General features: G+C 44.0%; 1 protein-coding gene and 1 non-coding gene across 2 annotated transcripts in view; both read left to right on the forward strand.

The window, feature by feature from the left end:
* Nucleotides 1–22,863, forward strand: part of LOC126469827 (circadian locomoter output cycles protein kaput) — an 825,094-nt gene that overhangs the window by 372,127 nt on the left and 430,104 nt on the right. The gene's annotated exons all lie outside the window — the stretch shown is intronic.
* On the forward strand, nt 4,338–4,411 carry Trnat-ugu (transfer RNA threonine (anticodon UGU)). Its single transcript has one exon. It is a non-coding gene; the product is annotated as a tRNA-Thr (tRNA).

A 22,863-nucleotide genomic window follows, 5' to 3' on the forward strand; every position in this document is an offset into this window, starting at 1 on the left:
CACGTTGTTGAGGCAGTTTAGCCGGCACACGCTCTTTTAATGGCGATGCTACGGCTGGACCCACATGCCTTTATTGTACAGACCGAGGTACAGTATTCGTGCCTTGCGGAGTTCCTTGTTCAGTTGCAAGCGTGTATGTTCGCGTGTTGTCACGTTGTAGAAGGCATTTAGGTGTCTGCCAGATGAGTAGCGAAAAGTCGGCGCAAAGGACCGCGACGAGCCAAGTGCTGCGTAATTCTTCGAACTGAGCATCCGACATCATGGAGACCCATCACCCTCTCTATTTCCATTTGCTGACTTCGCACCCTCTCGAAACGTTGCAGCCTATTTCAAGGCAAGAGTCCAAAAGAGGCGGAATTTTCCACAGCTCACTGGATCTAAATTCGGGAGTAGCAGGGTACATATCCTGTCCAAGCCAATTAGATGTAGATTTTCGTTACTTCCCTAAGTCGAATGAGGCGAATACCGGAATGGGTCCTCTAAAAAGGATGTGGTTCCCCATCCTTATCTTAACCGACCTTCCGCTCCATTTACAATTACATCGTAATCCATTGCGTGCTACACACCAATTAAGCTAGGTGCGATGGCATATGCAGCTGTGTCCTTGATGTCTATCAATTTGGTTTTCTATTCCTATCGGTGTAACAACTAACGCTCGCTACAGCACAAGTGTCAATAACAACATCGAGGAGATAAATAAATATTTTGTAGTTCCAAATACATTTAATTACACACCTCCTTTGCAACTATCGAAGAAACAGTTGTCTCTCCCTTATTTTCGTGTTCTCTGACCAGCAGTGTATTTCACTTATCTTTTCCGAACACAGGAAGATGGAAAGTCTGGGTTTCAAATGTTTTTTATTCCAGTCTTTGATCACAATATAAAGTCCTTCGACAATGACCGGTTTCAGTCAATAATGACCATGTTCAGATCTGTTCTACACCATGTCCTAATGTGATAAAGCCGTAATGGCGGCGTAAAAACATATAAATACACTCAGAAAAGAATCGTCATGTAGAACTAAAATACGGTATAAAATAGGCCACACCGTTCCCACAGTCATTTTGTCACTGGCGTTACGCCGGCCGAAGTGGCCGTGCGGTTAAAGGAGCTGCAGTCTGGAACCGCGTGACCGCTACGGTCGCAGGTTCGAATCCTGCCTCGGGCATGGATGTTTGTGATGTCCTTAGGTTACTTAGGTTTAACTAGTTCTAAGTTCTAGGGGACTAATGACCTCAGCAGTTGAGTCCCATAGTGCTCAGAGCCATTTTTCACTGGCGTTACGGTACAAATCATACTGAAGTGTGGACGATGTGGCCTGTTTTACACCGTTGTTTAGTTCTACATGATGATGCTTTACTGAGTGTATTTAAACGTTTTGAGGACGCCATTACGGCTTTATCACATTAGGACATGGTGTAGAACAGATCTGAAGATGGTCGTTACTGACTGAAACCGGTCATCATCGAAGGACTTCATATTGTGATCAAAGACTGGAATGAAAAACATTTGACAGTACCTGGATCACTGTTTGTATTCGCTACTACGTCGCAGCTTGTGAAGCCTGGGTTTAACGTCCCACGGCTACGAGGGTATTCGCGACCTTGCACTTAATGGAAATATTTGTAAGGAATATGATTAACAACATTGACAGTATTCTACTCATGTGCGATACGTTCAAAAAAGCCTTAACCGTCTAATATAACACTGGATTGTGATATCTGGATTGACAAGTAGTGTAGTTAACGGGCTCAGATTTTCCAGATCACTTGTCCAGAGACTTGGCCATTAAGGTCGTACTTAAATTTCGCCGATTTAGGCTGGAGAATGAGTTTTTCTCGGCCAGAGTAATGTTTAAATCTACGTCGACCTACTTCATGCTGTGTTCTCGTGAATATTTCGCCACTACTTACTCAGCGAGTAACTTCAGAAACGGTCACGCACAGGCCCGGAATTCCAGCATGAAATATTAATCTACCCTCCGCAGTAACTTTTGAGAGAGCAAACATTTTATCTGCGTCTCAGCTACGTCTGTTTCAGGATGGGTGTATATCTTATAAACCGCCGTGTTCCCTCTTCCAGAGCGCTCTCCGACTGAGAAACTGGACGCAGTGCTTTTGTCTGTTGTATTACGTAAAATCTTACATAATGCTGTCTTCCTTACTTTGAATATAACGTTCGTGGCCGTAATGACAAAGAAAAACATTTAACTGGACTAGGAAAACGACGATAGCTTCAGTCTAATAAGGGTAGACGCTTCTACGTTTTTGGGTCTTGCAACCGTTTTAGGGATAGCGGACGACAGCTATAAAGACAAAGTGAGACAATTCAGATTAAATTTCCGGAAATAATTTTTCCACAAGACGGAGGAAACGTTAACCGTTGTTAATTTTAGTATTTTGTGGTTATATTAGACCATGTATAATTACGGAAGAGTTTCCTATAAACCAGTATTTCATATAAATACTTTACTGAAGATCATAACATTTATTTGGATAGTAATTTCATTTGAAATGCAGATATGCCAAGAACATTTGCTGCAGGTGGATTGCTCTGGTGCCTTACAAAATATGTGAGCAGGCCTATATCAAAGACCTTCTCTAATACTGATTGCCAATAAAATATGACTGATTATAACTTCATTCGGATACTAATTGGAATGGTGAAGTAAGGATGATTGGAGTTTATGTCCCGTCTTTGACGAGGTCATTTAAAGACAAACTATAAGCTCGGATTAGACAACAATGGGGAAACAAGTTGCCTGTGTGCTTTTGGAAAGTATATAGCAAACCCGTTAGTCTGTATCTTCATGAAGGAAAATGATAACGATTTTGGATTAAATAGCAGCACTATTTTAAAAACCGCGACCGATTACAGCCCCCAAGTCAGTTAGCCAGTGGCGTCTACATACTATCGAAGAACAGAGTATAACAGAATTAGCCAAATGGAGAAAAATATAGCAATAGCCACCTTCAGTGACAAATGTAATACATAAGTGTTCAAATCTACTCGCCCCCACTCTTCATAAAACTAACAACTTAAAAAATAATAGTGTGAATTCATCTAATATTAAAATAGACATACAGGGTGAATCACGTAAAACATGCACCGAAAATACTGCGGAAATGGAAAGAGCTACTCATGTGCGGTTTTCACAGAATGGATGGGCATTCAGGTGCTCGTATTTTTAGCCAATAAACAGAGTGTAATAAACTTATAAAATGTATTGTTGTGCAGACATACACGTCTTTAAATAGAACGATGCCTGTTCGCATTAACAAACTGAGGATAGGATAAATTAGAATGTCAGTGGTGTTTGTTGCAGGATTCTAGTGCGAGTCGTTTACAAAATACCGTATTTTGAAAAGTTTCCACAGCGATACTTGTGCAATACCTGTGATAGCACACACTAAAGAACAACACAAGTGCACACACCAGCTATGTGGATTCTGACCAGTAACGAGACGACTGACCATCACAAGTTTGCTTTCAAAATGTCCAGTGGCAGTGGCAATACATGCTTCCAGCCAGGTATGGAACTACTGCATCACACATGCTAGCATTTCAGTGGAGATGTTCGCGCCGGCTGCAGTAACACGTCACTGCTAAGTCATTGGGTGTAGTTGGTATGTCCTTGTAGGTAGCCTATTTCAGCTTACTCTACAGAAAAAAGTCTCCAGGTGGCAAATCCGGGGAACGGAACGGACAAGGTACAGGTCCTCTGCATCCAGTCCAATGATCTGGAAACAATTCGTGAAGATATGCACTTCGTGCACCATAGGCTGGACAGCCGTCATGTCGGTACCACAGGCCCCACCTAGTCTGCAAAGGAACGTCCTCTAGTAGCCGCGGAAGATGGTATGTTAGGAGGTTGCGATACTTGGGAGCGTTCTGTGTTCCGTATATGAAAAACGGACCTATGAGCTGGTGGTTTCGTATCCCACAACACACGTTTACACTCCGTGGACGTTGACGTTCCACATGACGAAGCCAAAGAGGATTAAATGATAATTAATTGAAACCCTCAGCTGCCGACTGGTATTGTTAATGTACCTCGATGGGGACAACTGAAAATGTGTGCCCCGACCGGGCCTCGAAACCGGGATCTCCTCATGTATATAGTTAAAGGCTACCCAGCCATTGACCTTCGTCTGTGCGAATGCGCACAGGTTGCCCGAACTCTTACGGGAATTGTCACCTTAGTGTGCGCGAGTAATGAGTGGATGGGCAAATATCTATTTGGTACATTGCGTATGTAGATTGTGGACAGTTGGGAATGTTGGTCCACGTGAAGTGTGCAAGGGATAAGTCCCTGCAGTCGCGCTGTTCATCTGTGTCCTCGGTGGCTCATATGGGTAGAGCGTCTGCCGTGTAAGCAGAAGATCCCGGGTTCGAGTCCCGGTCGGGGCACACATTTTCAGCTGTCCCAATCGAGGTATATCAACAACAACTGAGGGTTTCAATTAATTATCATTTATTCTAGAGAAGCTGCACGGTCATCAATGGTATCTGTTCAATCGAGAACAGTTACTATCTTCATATATACAGGGTGTTACAAAAAGGTACGGCCAAACTTTCAGGAAACATTCCTCACACACAAAGAAAGAAAATATGTTATGTGGACATGTGTCCGGAAACGCTTACTTTCCATGTTAGAGCTCATTTTATTACTTCTCTTCAAATCACATTAATCATGGAATGGAAACATACAGCAACAGAACGTACCAGCGTGACTTCAAACACTTTGTTACACGAAATGTTCAAAATGTCCTCCGTTAGCGAGAATACATGCATCCACCCTCCGTCACATGGAATCCCTGATGCGCTGATGCAGCCCTGGAGAATGGGGTATGGTATCACAGCCATCCACAATACGAGCATGAAGAGTCTCCACATTTGGTACCGGGGTTGCGTAGACAAGAGCTTTCAAATGCCCCCATAAATGAAACACAAGAGGGTTGAAGTCAGGAGAGCGTGGAGGCCATGGAATTGGTTCGCCTCTACCAATCCATCGGTCACCGAATCTGTTGTTGAGAAGCGTACGAACACTTCGACTGAAATGTGCAGGAGCTCCATCGTGCATGAACCACATGTTGTGTCGTACTTGTAAAGGCACATGTTCTAGCAGCACAGGTAGATTATCCCGTAATAAATCGTGATAACGTGCTCCATTGAGCGTAGGTGGAAGAACATGGGGCCCAATCAAGACATCACCAACAATGCCTGCCAAACGTTCACAGAAAATCTGTGTTGATGACGTGATTGCACAATTGCGTGCGGATTCTCGTCAGCCCACACATGTTGATTGTGAAAATTTACAATTTGATCACGTTGGAATGAAGCCTCATCCGTAAAGAGAACATTTGCACTGAAATGAGGATTGACATGTTGTTGGCTGAACCATTCGCAGAAGTGTACCCGTGGAGGCCAATCAGCTGCTGATAGTGCCTGCACACGCTGTACATGGTACGGAAACAACTGGTTCTCCCATAGCACTCTCCATACAGTGACGTGGTCAACGTGACCTTGTACAGCAGCAACTTCTCTGACGCTGACATTAGGGTTATCGTCAACCGCACGAAGAATTGCCTCGTCCATTGCAGGTGTCCTCGTCGTTCTAGGTCTTCCCCAGTCGCGAGTCATAGGCTGGAATCTTCCGTGCTCCCTAAGACGCCGATCAATTGCTTCGAACGTCTTCCTGTCGGGACATCTTCGTTCTGGAAATCTGTCTCGATACAAACGTACCGCGCCACGGCTATTGCCCTGTGCTAATCCATACATCAAATGGGCATCTGCCAACTCCGCATTTGTAAACATTGCACTGACTGCAAAACCACGTTCGTGATGAACACTAACCTGTTGATGATACGTACTGATGTACTTGATGCTAGTACTGTAGAGCAATGAGTCGCATATCAACACAAGCACCGAAGTGAACATTACCTTCCTTCAATTGGACCAACTGGCGGTGAATCGAGGAAGTACAGTACATACTGACGAAACTAAAATTAGCTCTAATATGGAAATTAAGCGTTTCCGGACACATGTCCACATAACATCTTTTCTTTATTTGTGTGTGAGGAATGTTTCCTGTAAGTTTGGCCGTACCTTTTTGTAACACCCTGTATACCAAAGAGGATTGTCACCAGACTAATAGCGCACGTTTTGTCGGTTTACTTGGCCATGGTTGGTAAATGTGGCTTCATTACTAAACAGGATACATGATACATCTGAAGTATCCTGTCCTGATGCCCATGTAAAGAAGTTAACACGATTCTCATAATCGTTTCCATGCAGCTCTTGATGGAGAGAGATGTGATAAGGATGGAACCTATGTTGATGGAGAATGCGTATGACACTTGCGTGATTCATGCCACTTCGTCATGCGATTGAGCGGGAGCTGACGTGCGGATTAACTGCAACAGCAGCAAAAACATAAATTTCCTCCTCTTCCGTCTTCACTAGTTTGCTTCTGATGCGTTGTCTATGTGTTACACTGCCACTTCACGCAACGGGCTGAAGAGGTTGACAATTAATTGCCATGATGGTTGACATCTATTGAGATATCTTGACGCATACACCGTACAAGAATGAACTTCATTCTTACTACACTCTCCATACACCATGAGCATGTCGGCTTTGTTGCATTGGTATATCCCATCGTCTACAAACGACCTACTGCTTAGACTGTCACGTGCTGACTACCAAGTCGCAATGCACGCAAGGAACACACAAGAACACTATAAGCAAACATTACAACATCGTACCTAGCAGCTACGCAGGTTGAATGGTACAAACGTGTGTCGGTATTGGAACTTTTCAAAATACGATATCTCGTAAACGACCCGCTCTAGAATCCTGCAATAAACACCAGTGACATTCTAATTTGCCCCTACTTTTAATTTGTTAAAGTCAATAGGCACTGTTCCACTTAAAGAGTGTGTATTTTCACAAAAAATTCACTTCATAAGTATTATTACAGACTGTTTATTGGCTGACAACACGATTCCGTGACTACCAATGCATTCTGTGAAAACCACACATCAACAGGACTTTCCATTTCTGCAATATTTGCGGTATAAGTTTTAGAGGATTCAACCTGCGTATATTGTTACATGAACTTGTAAAACAGCTTGTCAACAAGCATCATAAGAACATCATAACGACAGAAATTTTGTACGAAGTCGTTTAAAATGTAGGATCTCGGTAGGCGTCCTGAGAGAACACAGAACGACTGCTGAAACGTGCCAGGAGGTGCCACTTAAATAGAGGAGCAGCAAGCTGCAGGAAGGCTCTGTAGGAGGCTCAAATGGTTCAAATGGCTCTGAGCACTATGGGGCTTGGCTTCTGAGGTCATCAGTCCCCTATAACTTAGAACTACTTAAACCTAACTAACCTAAGGACATCACACACATCCATGCCCGAGGCAAGATTCGATCCTGCGACCGTAGCGGTAATGCGGTTCCAGACTGTAGCGCCTAGAACCGCTCGGCCACCCCGGCCGGCCGCTCTGTAGCAGGCACGCAGGTAAACAGACAGAGGAAAGTCGCGAGATAAAAGTTGATAAAATGTTTTAAAAGTAAAATAAAAAACAGAACAAAATTATACTTAAAAGATTAACGCAGATGTGTAATAAAAAGATTGGTAAAAGTATTATTACGGAAAGAGAAATGACAACAGACCACGCCGAGATATCCTACGACGAAAGAAAAGTCGATGTAGGAAACCAACGATGGAAAAAAACGGTAGCAGCAAATGGTATATCTGCATACAAACACGATGTTAATACGACATGCAGCCACTACCAACTGAGCGTGGTCTGTTGTTTACAATACCTGGGCCTACCGTATTATGTAATGAACTACAGCACCGCTGAAAGTGTAATACATGAAACACACCCTGATAAAAATCTAGGAAATCATTGTTTTCTACGCAATTCTGTCCGTTAAGAAAATCGTTCTTATAGCAGTGCAAATGATTAAATTTCAGTTGGCTCCAAGATCCCCATACGGGTACCGTTCTACATCTATATCTACATACATACTCCGCAATCCACCATACAGTGCGTGGCGGAGGGTACCTCGTACCACAACTAGCATCTTCTCTCCCTGTTCCACTCCCAAACAGAACGAGGGAAAAATTACTGCCTATATGCCTCTGTACGAGCGCTAATCTCTCTTATGTTATCTTTGTGGTCTTTCCACGAAATATAAGTTGACGGCAGTAAAATTGTACTGCAGTCAGCCTCAAATGCTGGTTCTCTAAATTTTCTCAGTAGCGATTCACGAAAAGAACGCCTCCTTTCCTCCACACTCCCAGCTGAGTTCCTGAAGCATTTCCGTAACACTCGCGTGATGATCAAACCTACCAGTAACAAATCTAGCAGCCCGCCTCTGAATTGCTTCTATGTCCTCCCTCAATCCGACCTGATAGGGATCCCAAACGCTCGAGCAGTACTCAAGAATAGGTCGTATTAGTGTTTTAAAAGCGGTCTCCTTTACAGATGAACCACATCTTCCCAAAATTCTACCAATGAACCGAAGACGACTGTCCGCCTTCCCCACAACTGCCATTACATACTTGTCCCATTTCTGCAATGTTACGCCCAAATATTTAATCGACGTGACTGTGTCAAGCGCTACACTACTAATGGAGTATTCAAACATTACGGGATTCTTTTTCCTATTCATCTGCATTAATTTACATTTATCTATATTTAGAGTTAGCTGCCATTCTTTACAACAATCACAAATCCTGTCCAAGTCATCTTGTATCCTCCTACAGTCACTCAACGACGACACCTACCCGTACACCACAGCATTATCAGCAAACAGTCGCACATTGCTATCCACCTCGATGTATGCAAAATTGTGTGGTTATTCGCAATGTTAGTGACACAGTGTCCTTTCGACATTAAGGAAGAAGCAATGGTAGATTTATCTTCTGCATTTTTCATTCCTACTTCTTTACGCTCTTTGAACCTAGTTTTAAAATCCCTGCCTCATGCCTGTCTGGCCAAAGTAAAAGCCTCTTCAATCAGTGCAGTAGATTTTATAAATGCTTGCAGTCGTAAATTTATTGTTTTTAGTTTTGATATTGAGTACAACTAGCTGATATAGTGTGATAACGGTTTTGAAGGAAATTATAAGCAGTTTATCGGGTTCATTAATGTGGGCCCTGTATAACTTATAATGGTCGCCTAGTCGTAGATATTGCTATAATCGCACTATTTCACTCCCATTTACGGAGCTTGTTAGCACTTGATGTTAGGTTGGCGCCATTAAAATGCATTGTGGTAATCGCTGCTGCTTGCTGGATCGCTGCTGTGTCTCGATGCTAATGCTGGCTCTAAATATGGTTGTCTAGGGGGAAAAAGATGAGGTCCCGTGTTTTTGATGTGCTTTTGATGATAAATAATGAGCGAAACCAACAAATATTTAAACTTCAAATATTTATTACTCTGGTGGCCATCTTAATTCCACTGTCCACCAAAGACAATGACACAACACAAAGTAGCACTTCCTTTACATGTTCTTTGCAATGTTTATCCATCTCGAACAATAACACACATACACTTTACCAAAGTGACATTCAGATTCCGCTGCCGACCCTTCTTACTGCTTGTATTTATAACCTTGTCAAAGAACTACTAAAAAGAGATATAGTTTATAAGTCACATGTACATCTGTTATCGTAATTTGTGCAGAAAAGTTATTAATTTATATCGAGTGACATAATTTAACAGGTTATTAAAATGGCAGACAGATTTGTGGACTTGACAGAATAATTCTTTGTTACATAAAGGCCGTTTTTTAGAAGTTTGTCAGTTGACTTCTCTAATTTGCATAAATAAGTAAATAACATGAATTATTAAGAATTACATTGGTTTTCGTCTAAAATAGGAGTGTTTACGTGAATACTGAGTGAAAACGGTCCTAGTGATAAAGAGGTTTCACTGGGTGATTTTTATTTAAGGAGATCGAAAATACGTAAGTTGGCCACTATTTTTCGTACTTCATATTAATTATTTCAGATGAACTTAGTGTTTTTACATGATGACATTTGCTGTATCAGTGATCAAGTGATATTAACTTTTGTGTGGGTCAGTTATTCAGTATAATTTAATGGGTTGGCCGTTTATGGAGACATGTTATGCAATCATTGTTAACATACACAATAACTTTTCTATAATCATGAATACTCGTTAAACTGGTTGAATTTGGAGGGAATCGCATACTTCGGTAAAGTAAAGCCGCCTTTAATAGGTTCCGTTACAAACTGTTGTTTGTGGATGTATTCGGATGAGAAAACACGGATAACAACTATCAGAGCAAACTCGTTGAGTCTCCGTGTGGAGTCGCGCGACGTACTTGTGTTCGTAACGTCGGACAGGGAGAAGAGATTGTGTCGGCGGGGCGAGGCTTTGTGATTACGGCAGGGCGGGGCAGCAGCGCAGGGTGGGGCGAGCGCGCGAATCCTGGCGTCACCGCGGCCGTCGGCACGCCAGTAGCCATTCCAGCCGTACCTAATGTACTACATATACACTGCGCGCACGGCGCCGGAGGCTACTCTTCTACTCCATTCGCGTAATGAGCGACGGAAAAACGGCCGCCTGTACGCGCCATAACCTCTCACATCTTATTATCTCCACTGAGCGAGGAGGCGCAGTGGTTAGCACACTGGACTCGCATTCAGTAGGATGACGGTTCAAACTCGCGTCCTGCCACCCTGATTTACACTACTGGGCATTAAAATTGCTACACCACCAAGATGACGTGCTACAGACGTGAAAGTTAACCGACAGGAAGAAGATGCTGTGATATGCCAATGATTAGATTTTCAGAGCATTCACACAAGGTTGGCGCCGGTGACGACACCTACGTGCCGACATGAGGAACGTTTCCAACCGATTTCTCATACACAAACAGCAGTTGACAGGCGTTGTCTGATGAAACGTTGTTGTGATGCCTCGTGTAAGGAGGAGAAATGCGTACCATCACGTTTCCGACTTTGATAAAGGTCGGATTGTAGCCTATCGCTACTGCGGTATATCGTATCCCGACATTGCTGCTCGAATTGGTCGAGAACCAATGACTGTTAGCAGAATATGGAATCGGTGGGTTCAGGAGGGTAATACGGAACGCCGTGCTGGATCCCAACGGCCTCGTATCACTAGCAGTCGAGGTGACAGGCATCTTATCCGCACGGCTGTAACGGATCGTGCGGCCTCGTCTCGATCCCTGAGTCAATAGATGGGGACATTTGCAAGACAACAACCATCTGCACGAACAGTTCGACGACGTTTGCAGCAGTATGGAGTATCAGTTCAGAGACCAAGGTTGCGGTTACCCTTACGCTGCATCACAGACAGGAGCACCTGCGATGGTGTACTCAACGACGAACTTGGGAGCACGAATGGAAAAGCGTCATTTATTCTGATGATTCCAGGTTCTGTTTACAGCCGTGTTTGGCGACATCGTGGTGTACGCACACTGGAAGCGTGTATTCGTCATCGCCATACTGGCGTAGCACCCGGCGTGATAGTATGGGGTGCCATTGGTTACACGTCTCGGTCACCTCTTGTTCGCATTGACGGCACTTTGAACAGTGGACGTTACATTTCAGATGTGTTACGATCCGTGGCTCTACCCATCATTCGATCTCTGCGAAACCCTACATTTCAGCAGGATAATGCACGACCGCATGTTGCAGGTCCTGTACGGGATACAGAAAATGTTCGACTGCTGCCCTGGCCAGCACACACTCCAGATCTCTCACCAATTGAAAACGTCTGGTCAATGGTGGCCGAGCAACTGGCTCGTCACAATACGCCAGTCACTACTCTTGATGAACTGTGGTATCGTGTTGAAGCTGCATGGGCAGCTGTACCTGTACACGCCATCCAAGCTCTGTCTGACTCAATGCCCAGGCGTATCAAAGCCGTTATGACGGCCAGAGGTGGTTGTCCTGGGTACTGATTTCTCAGGATCTATGCACCCAAATTGCGTGAAAATGTAACCACATGTCAATTCTGGTATAATATATTTGTCGAATGAATACCCGTTTATCATTTGCATTTCTTCTTGGTGTAGCAATTTTAATGGCCAGTAGTGTAGGTTTTTCCTGACTTCCCTAAATCGCTTCAGGCAAATATCGGGATGGTTCTTTTCTAAAGACACGGCCGAATTCCTATCCTCATTCGATGGGACTGATGACCTCGTTGTTTGGTGACCCCCTCCCCCCCCCCCCAAAAAAAAAACAATCATCCAAACCAACCAACCTTGTTATCTCTGCTTGAGATACACGATGGCTGCAGCAGAATTGCGGCGCAATTTTCTTCATATATATTTTTTTTATTTACTTGACAGGGTTTAGCGAAAACAAGCTATTGTATCTTTCGAATATTCCTATTTAACCTCCTCAGTTCTTACGTAGCACGTATGCAGCATCCAATTATTATTTAGTTCTAGCTCAAGGTGCTTTCAGTGTTCCGTCTATGAAAAACAGGCCTATGAGCTGATGGTTTCGTACCCCACAACACTCGTTTACACCCCACAGACGCTGTGTGCCCTATTATAGTATATACTTCATACCACGAACGTAATGTGCGTCACTTCTTTTCGTTTTTGCATCTTCGCAGATGATGGCAGCATACGCTTGAAGAAAGCTGTTTATGGCATTGTCAAAGTTAATTCCTGTTTGATTTTAGCGATTTTGGACTAGAGAGTGTTTATAATGTGCCGTAATATGCTGATATACCCTACTCTATCCAGTAAGTGGTTGTTTATTTTATCACAACAATAAAGCGATATTTTTCTCATAATAGCACTGGGTTTACGTTCGGCAACTACCTGCACTTCCACATTCCACTGGCATTGTCTTCATAATTTTTGGATATTTTACGCTGACTTATATAAATATTGTACACATATCAATTATATTTCAGTTTTAAGTTCGAACATGTACTAAAAGTTTGGTGAATCACACCATTTTTTTAAAATTAAGTATTTTGTCGCATTTTGTCCCAGAACAATGGATTGACCACCAGTATAAACTTTTGAATACACAAAATCTAAGCTTAGAGATGAGGATGTAAGTCCTCTGTGCACATCTGTTACACTGTCATATGGGCTATAACAACATGCTAGAATATTAGCAGCGCATCTTTGAATTCGTGAGATTCTTCATGTTACAAAATAGACATTCGGGCAGTGGTCACATTCTTACAGAGGCATATGGAGTACGTCTGTTATGATAATCTCGATGGCTGCGTTATACGCAGCTTTTAAATTCTGGCTGATCCTCTGTAGAAGGAAGGGTATATGCTTGGCACCTGGTGAAACCTCACAGAAATAAATCACAAACTTATCAGGCGATCACCCGATCGACTTATCGGATATCGATTTTAGCACTTCCGGACGTTTGTCTGGCACTGCAGTCGGCTGGTCTCTTGTAGGAGCATAACCAGTATTCCTCGTCTTCCCCTGTCAGTTATGTCATTACAGATTAAAGTACACGTGTCCCGTTATACGTTTCTCGGTGAAAAAACAACAGGTAACGGTCGCAGCTCTGAGACACGGCACAAAATAGATTATTACTTTTCGACTATCACGTGCACTCGCAGTGACTATGAAAGTTTCTCGAAACCCCATATTGGGATATTGCGCCTATCAATTTTACTAGACAATGAATGTCGCTTCTTCGTCCATCAGTATTCGTTCCGGCAAATTCTCATCCCGGTCGTATAACGTCTTACAAAACTATTTGCTATTTCCGGGATCGGTAGGATGAAATTAGTGAGACAGTTTTAATTTGTAGATGACATATCATATACCCGTCTGTAAACTCTCCCTAGCGAATTTATTTTAGAACTTCGGCTATTAGATTCCACTCCTGAGTGCTTTCTGCGAGCTCTGTAAGAAACATTCGCGCACTTCGACAACTGTATCTTCTACATTTACATACGCAAATATACTTAGCATATCATTCAGTAATACAAATATTAGTGGTTTTCTGCCCACTTCCATTCGCGTACTAGGAGTAGGAACAATAACTGTTCTACGAGGTGGGCAAAATGAAGCTGGCACGGAAAATATTTCATGCACCTCGAGATAGGCAATCCAGTTTATATCAGGAGTGGATGATACAAGCTGGTTTTTTCACCACCATGTAAATGCTTCGGTATAGTCCCTAATCTCTCTAATATTATTCCATGACCCCCTCTAAAATATACGCTGGAGGGAGCAGAACTGACACACAGTTCACCCGAACACAACTTCTCTAAATTTGCTCCACTTCATTTAGCCACAAAAACTTCGCCTGTCTTCCAAAGATGGCTATTTAATTTCCCTGAGAACATTCATTGGATTTTCGTAAGGTCTACAGCGACCTCCTACAAGTCTCTAGCAGCGAGTCTCGAGTCTTTTCGATGTCTGCTGCCATTCTTCCTTAATAAAGGTTCGAAATTCTGGAGGAGTACACTAAAAGGGATCACAGTAGCTTCCTATATGCGGCTTCAGTAAAGATGCATAGTACGTTTCCCTCAAATCTTAGTGTTCCATTCGCCTTCCTTACTACTGTTATTATGTGTTCGTTCGACTCCGTTTCGTTTCTTAATATCAAAAATTCCTCGCTTTGTAGATGAGCGCCATACTATGTCAAAGGCGTCAGTTAGATGTGCGGTGGGGAGGGGCATGAGGTCCATACTTCTCTTTCGGCATCACTGGTCTACGTGCACCCCATTCCAGTCCTGCTTTCAAGTAAATAACGCCAAGTGTTGCCTAATATGAATTCACTGCGATACGCGCATGAACGCGTCGGCATATAAATTTACATTTCATCGCGGTTTCTTCTTCTGTCTCAATTATACATCGCCATGAATGTATCACAGGGGTCATCATGATTAATATCATTTTTTTCTTTCACATGAAACATGGTTCGTTGTGGCAATCCAGGTACAAAATGGTTCAAATGGCTCTAAGCACTGGCGGCCGGAGTGACCGAGCGGTTCTAGGCGCTACAGTCTGGAAGCGCGACCGCTACGGTCGCAGGTTCGAATCCTGCCTCGGGCATGGATGTGTGTCGTGTCCTTAGGTGAGTTAGGTTTAAGTAGTTCTACGTTCTAGGGGACTGATGACCTCAGAAGTTAAGTTCCATAGTGCTCAGAGCCATTTGAACCAGCTCTAAGCACTATGGAACTTAACATCTGAGGTCATCAGTCCCCTAGAACTTAGAACTACTTAAACCTAACTAACCTAAGGACATCACACACATCAATGCCCGAGGCAGGATTCGAACCTGCGGCCGTAGCAGCAATGCAGTTCCGGACTGAACTCCCTAGAACCGCTCGGCCACAGCGGCCGGCTGCGATCCAAGTAGACTGCCTAACAAAAAAAGTGCAACACTTACAAGATATGGTCGGATGTCAGTTTAACTTCGCACATGTACACAACATCTGCGGGTATGTAAATGATTAGAACTGCATTTCTCAGTGACAGGTAGAAAAAAATTGTTCAAATGGCTCTGAGCACTATGGGACTTAACATCTGAGGTCATCAGTCCCCTGGAACTTAGAACTACTTAAACCTAACTAAACTAAGGACATCACACACACCCATGCCCGAAGCAGGATTCGAACCTGCGACCGTAGCAGTCGCGCGGTTCGGAACTGAAGCACCTAAAACCGTTCGGCCAGACAGGTATAACGGCAACCAGAGTTCATTAGCGTTTCCCGTGTTTAGTGTTGTTGCTCGGAGTCGTAGCGTTTATAAAGGGCGAGAACAGCTTCGGTGGTTGAAAGATCACTGTGAAGGACACGGTGGTGTCACGTACTCGTGTGAGACAGCGGTATCAGCATCTGACAGAGCTTGTGTGTGTCTCCATTTGGCAGACTGATCGAATTGTACAATTGCCAGATTTTGGGGCATTCGGATGTGAGAGTGGCCCGATGTTTCAGTGCTTGAGAACGTGAAGACAGACATATTCGTCATCAAGGTTCTGGTCTGCAACGTCTGACCACCACCAGGAAGGATCGCCATATTGTGCACCGAACACATCGTATTCCATTCACGTCTGCACCTGTCATGCGAGTAAAAATAATGGGCTTCCTGCGACATGCTGTGACATCCCGCACCGTTGGTCGGAGACTAGCGGCAACCGTACTAGCAAATTACCGTCCCGTGCGTAAGATAAAGTTTGCACCACAATACAAACGGCTGCGTTTGCGTTTGGAGTTGTGCTGTGACTGGAAAGCTTGGACTGCTGATGGATAGCACTGCATTGTGTTATACGATGAACTGCAGTTCTGCACCACCCCGGATGACAATCGTCGGTGAGAATGCCTGGGGAAATGTCCCATTCTTCCCGTGTTTTGTAGAGGCACCGCGGCGATACTCTTGGCGTCACGGTGTGGGGAGCCATCGAGTGTGAACTCAGGACAAAGCTGGTGGTGACTGAGGGAACTCTGACGGCGCAACAGTACGTAACGCTTATCCAGCGCCCTCATCTGTAACCTATTATTTGACAGAATCGAGGTACCATTTTCCAGTAGTTCTGGTTTCACTCCAGCGTTTGCGTCCTCGCCAAGTGATCTTAAGGAAGAAAGACACAAAACTCATCGGCCAGTCCACTCAATGTGCTGTGTGAGACGACAGGCTCAACGCCTCATAATCGTAGACGTATGAGGCGTATTCGGAAAGTAAGGCCCGATTGGCAGCGAAATGGAAACCACTGTGAAAATCCGATGGAACTTTGCACAGATATGTTGGGCAGTGTGTTAAGCGTACCTGTCGATCGCTTCATGTCGCTCTTTTCAGTTCAGAGCGGAAAGTGATCACGTAGAAATGCTTAAAACAACAGTGTCTGTCGCCAAGCTGAGAGATTTCACCTGAAGCTATGCAGCCCACATGACATAAATGTCATGGGTTTCTTTCTTCAAGGCAATTTTCAGTCGCATTCTGCAGGGGCAATGAAGATACCCCTAAAGCGTTTTCGATGGGAAGTGTTTGATCACACACAATACAGCCCTTAATTGGCTCCCTCCGTTGTTCATCTGTGCTCATATGAGCCGCTGGCTACGAAGACTATTGGCACAAACAACGAAAGGCAAACCAGCGTAGAGAATCGGCGGAAAGCACAGGCAGATGCTTTCTGCGACTAGGGTACTGTAAAGTACGTCAGAGAGGTGACTATCTAGAGAAATAGCTGGAAGGTGTGGCAAACTGTTCCGAATAAAAAAAAAAATTGATTTTCACTGTGGTTTTCATTTCGGGACCGATCGGACCTTATTTTACGAACAGCCATCGTACTTTCTGTCAGAATGAGTCAACTGGCGATAAATACAAATCGGACACATTTTTAGGAAGAAAGATCAGCGTTTAACGTCTAATGGAGGACCAACTCATTAGAGATGGAGCACACCCTCGGACTGGGGAAGGATAGCGGAAGTGTCCGTTTTAAAGCGCCTTGAGGATTGCACCAGGAAACTAAATCTGGATGTCCGAATGGAGATTTGAAACATCGTTCTCCCGAATGCAAGTTCAATGTATTAACCAATGCACCACCTGGCTCCGTAAAATTGGAGAAGGCCCAGAAGTTTGTTCATACTCTGTGTCATATATGCTGATGATCTAAAATATTATGATTATCTGCTTAACATCGTGTTGGTACAGCTTTGAAACGCAACACAGGGGCACTTCATAGTGGCACGGTTTCGACAAGTCGTTTGTAGTTTTATGGTGAATATGGCCCACCTCACGCAGATCCCGTTTGTTTTTTGGGCACGTCTCAGACGTATTTTATTGGGCTCAGACCAGGTGTATTTTATGACCAAGACAACGTGTGATCAGTATCACGCTCATCAAACCAATGTAGCACAGTTCTGGTCTTGCAGTACGACGGACAGTTATCCTGCTGGAAGATGTCATCACCATCGGTGACGACATTTATATCTACATCTACATGGTTACTCTGCAATTCACACGTAAGTGCCTGGCAGAGGGTTTATCGAACCATTTCCATACTACTTCTCTATCATTCCACTCTCGAATGGCGCGTGGGAAAAAGGAACACCTAAATCTTTCCATGAGAGCTCTGATTTCTCTTATTTTATTATGATGATAATTTCTCCGTATGTAGGCGGGTGTCAACAAAATATTTATGCAATCGGAAGGGAAAGTTGGTGATTGAAATTTCGTAAATAGATCTCGCCGCAAAGGAAACCGCCTTTGTTTCAGTGATTGCCACCCCAACTCGCGTATCATATCAGCGACACTCTCAACCCTATTGCGCTATAACAAAAAACGAGCTGCCCTTCTTTGCACTTTTTCGATGTCCTCCGCCAATCCTACCTGGTAAGGATCCCATACCGCGCAGCAGTATTCCAGCAGAGGACGGACAAGTGTAATGTAGGCTGTCTGTTTAGTGGGTTTGTCGCATGTTCTAAGTGTTCTGCCAACAAGGCGCAGTCTCTGTTTCGCCTTCCCCACAACATTATCGATGTGGTCTTTCCAATTTAAGTTGCTCGTAATTGTAATTCCTAGGTATTTAGTCGAATTCACAGTCCTTACATTTGTGCGATTTATTGTATACCCAAAATTTGAATGAAGAGATGCCGATGCCCCTTAATAATGTTCTCGTACTCTGCAGCTGTCATAGTGCCTTAAATTACTACCACAGGTCCCATGGTAGCCAAGGTGAATGTCCCCCCATATAATGATGACACCCACACCGGCATGCTTCTGTGGCGTGATGTATTGTTTCGAACAGCTATTCGCCTGTATGACGGGGTATCCGGACACGACCATCCACCTGATGTAACAAGACACATCCGACCAGGTGACATGCTTCTATTAGTCTACGATCCAATCTCGATGATCCCATACTCACTGCAATCGTAACTGACGATGTCGTTCAGTCAGTATGGGAATACGTCGGGATCGTCTTCTGCGGAGCCTCATGTTCAACAATATGCGCTGAACGGTGCGCTCCGAAACTCTCGTGCCTGCACTAGTAGTGTACTGTGTCGCCTAATCTGCCACATATCGCCGCTTATTTTGCTTTACAGAGCAAGCAAGCCTCAGCCCGCCACGTTCTGTGATGAGGCGTGGGCATACAACCCCTTGTGGGATACTCGTGGTTTCACGGTTCTTCAAACACTTTCCATATTTGCTCACGAAAGTAGGACTTGAACCGCCGAACACCTTCACGGTTGCCAAGAAGCTCGTTTGTTGTGCCAGGCCTTATCAATAGCCCCGTCGTCAAAGTTCTTTGTCAGTTGATTTTCCCATTTACTGCGTATATCATCGCTACGCCGATTCCCCATTCGTCTGTTCCGCTTGTATACCGGGTGGTTGCAATTACGGTGCAGCAACTCGAGGAGGTCCAGTGTGGACTGTAATTATCGCATGACAGCGAAACTAGGTAGAAATTGTAATGCGTTAATAAGGAACCGGTTTACGCTAGAAAAAAATAGTTCCAATTTTGGCCAGCAGGTGCAAATCTGGCGCTGTGAATGCAAAAACGATGTATATAAATGTTTCCAGGTGTAATGGATTAGGAACAGGGTGCGAGCAGAAAAGGTCACACAAATGTGAAAGGCGTAATGTTAATTTCATTATTAACTACTGATTACACAATTTGTTCAGTATGAGTACTGGATACGTCAACGAGATGATGCACGCGTAAAACGTCGTGAACAACGGTTGGTCGCAGTAGCTCTGATGGAATCCGAGCAAGGTGTTCCTGTATACTGGCCTTCAGATCAGGAGAAGACCGAACGTGTCCCTGGGAAACGCGTTCTTTTAGATACCCCGTAAGCCAAAAGTCACATGGGTTCTGATCAGGTGATGTTGCAGGCCATACATCTAGAAAACCTCTGGAGGTAACACTTTCGCGGAAGGCTGCATTTAGCAGATCTTTCACTTGACCTGCGACATAAAGTGTTGCCCCATCTTGAATGAAAGTAGTGGTTCCAAGACGGTTGCGCTGTACCAAAGTAGGGATCACATGCGGTACAACGAGGTCTCGATAACGTCATGGTATACCTGACAGGCCCTCTGACTGCATTATCTTCAAAGAAGAACGGACCGAGAACAAAGGTGCTTGTGAATCCACAACACACAGCCACATGCAGCAACTGCAGTGCCTCTTTGTGCACAACAGACGGCTTAACAGTACCCCAAATTTGGCAATGCTCTGTATTCACTGCATTCTGTAGTGTAAAATGTGCTTCGACATTCCATAGAATATTGCCCGGCCACATGTCATCTACCTCGATCTGTGCAGAAACCTAAGAGTAAATTCAGAATTTTGCTTTTTAACATGAGGTTTCAATTGCTGCACCGACTGGATCTTGTACGGGTGCCACTGTGAAATAGACTGCAAAATTTTCCATACTGTTGACCATGGGATGAACGTTTCTCGTTACGCTCCCCGAGCACTAGGAATAGCCGGGGCACGTGCTACATTGTCAATTACAGCTATACCATTGTCGTCAATAACTTCCACCGGGATAGGACGCCTTCCTATTCCAGTTACGACACCAAGCTCAAGCGTATTTTAGACTTTCATGATCATCTTCTTTGAATCATTTAGTGACATTGGGCCTCTCTTTACACCTTTCAGTCGGCGATAATCTCTCAGATCAGCACTGTAATCGCTGGAGTTCTCATAAAACACTTTCATTAACAGCGCGCGGTCTCTTTTCTCTATATCCCTACTGTTCACTCACGTTATGGTTTCTAAAATATCTGAGTAGACGCCATACCGTCATACAAACAGTGTACAGCGCCTGACCTGCACCTTGTGGCCACAATTGGAACTAACTTTTTCCAGCGTAAATAGGTTTCGCATTAACGCATTAGCATATCTACCAAGTTTCACTGCCAAACGTTAATTCCAACTCACGCTGGACCTCCGTGCGTACTTGCACTTTAATTATAACCACCTGGTACTGTCTTTAACGCGTCACAAGCCTGCAATCCCACCAGACAAATTCAATCTAGCGGTTGGCAGTGGACATCATATTTTGGCTCATCAGTGTAGACTGTATGATGACTGATTTACAATCTCTTCGCCAGGCTATAAACTCAGCCATTGATGAAGAGATCCTTCCAGCTGAATTAGTCAGTGAATAGGTAGCTAGCTTTCAAACATGGTGGCGAATCGAAGGTATTTATCGGTATTTACTAAGGAACGGATAGCTAGGACGTGGTTTCAAAAGTCCGTTGCCTGATTTTGCAAGTCGCTACGTATGAATAGCTTTCGAGGGTTACGATAATTAAAGTTTATAGAGCTTATTATGAATACAAATAAACAGCGAACCATCAGCACAGACAGTGGAAGGTTAATGGTTAAGTAAGTACCAGCTTCAGCGTATTGCACCTACCTAGAACAAACAGTGCGGAGCAACTGACTGCTGGATACAGCGATAGACACGTTATTAATGAGCACCTACGATGCATTCTCACTTACAGGGTACGGATATTCCAACACACGTCTCATGTGTCAACTGTTGTTTAGGTTTATCAGTGGACTCATTTGGCCTCAATCAACGAGCGAACCATCCAAACGACTGACGACTGAAATAGGTCTGTTCAACTGCCGAATCATTTTCCATACTGCTATTTGGGCAGGTGGGTTGTGTGTGGTGTCCACTCTATGAGACCGTGTGTCCAGCTTGATTGAAGCTCTCAGGAAAAGCCAGTAGCGGTGGATGTGAGGGTGGGTCAGGAACTAGGGCTTCTTTTTATCGTAAAGGAGTTCATAACTGCTTTTCTAGGTTATAGTCCCGTTATACATTGAAATGATTTGACTATTTAACATTCATTACAACTGGTGATTCCCGTTCAAAACGATAACGCTCTAAGATCAAACTTTTCTCTACGGAGAAGTATACACTGGTATGAAAATTTCTGGTAGAGTTAAACTGCACGTTTGATATTGCGGGGTAAGTGTTCTTACCTACTGAGCTATCGAGGTACGTCTCACGACGAGGCACCGGGTTCGAGTCTTGGTGTGGTATATAGCTTTAATCTATCAGGAAGTTTCAAAGTAATTAGATGTTCGGAACGTCCAATAAGGGATTTGTTCGACTGCGTGGAACGACACACCCCGTCGCTCTATGAGTCCTTTAGCTCCTTTCTGATATGGAAGGCTGTCTTTCACGCAGGATCTCAGACCATACCACAAAAATAAGAACGGTGTCTTTTTACAACACTACCACGTCGTATTTCTGACGTGCGGAAGCCAATGAGAATCCCTATACGGTATTAGTGGGGGAGGGGGGGGGAGGGCTCGGAGATTGTGCAAAATAATATGAACATCTACTTAACAGGCATAGGATCCTCCCTTTCATTTGAAAAAGCTGGGTCCTTCAGGAAACCGATTCATATCAATCCTGAATCATGGTCAGCGGAATCTGACACCATACCTTGCACTCCTCCAGTTCTTTGAGAGATGCCGAACGAGAGTAGCCTTTCATTGTTTTTCTAATACGGGTCATACTGGCCATAATACTCAGATTTGGCGGCCGAAACCATCAAATGAATCATTCTTACAGAATTACAGGCGTGCAGCTGGAGGACGCAACGTGACCAAGAAAGATACGATTGTTTACTATGTAAAATAGCTGCACCATGGAAACCAAACGTGCTAGTGCATAGGGTAACCACTGGAATTCCAATTGAGTGGAGCGGGATCAAATCTCCATCCCGTCATCCCCATTTAAATTTTCCTTGAGCTTCCTAACTCAATAAAGATAAACGGTTCCTTTGGAAGGGCACAGCCGATTTCCTTGCAGTATCCGATTTATGTCTCCACTTCTAATGATCTCGTCATACACGGGGCGTTAAACCTCAACTTCC

The sequence above is a fragment of the Schistocerca serialis genome, chromosome 3, assembly GCF_023864345.2.
Source record: "Schistocerca serialis cubense isolate TAMUIC-IGC-003099 chromosome 3, iqSchSeri2.2, whole genome shotgun sequence".
Lineage (NCBI taxonomy): Eukaryota > Metazoa > Arthropoda > Insecta > Orthoptera > Acrididae > Schistocerca > Schistocerca serialis.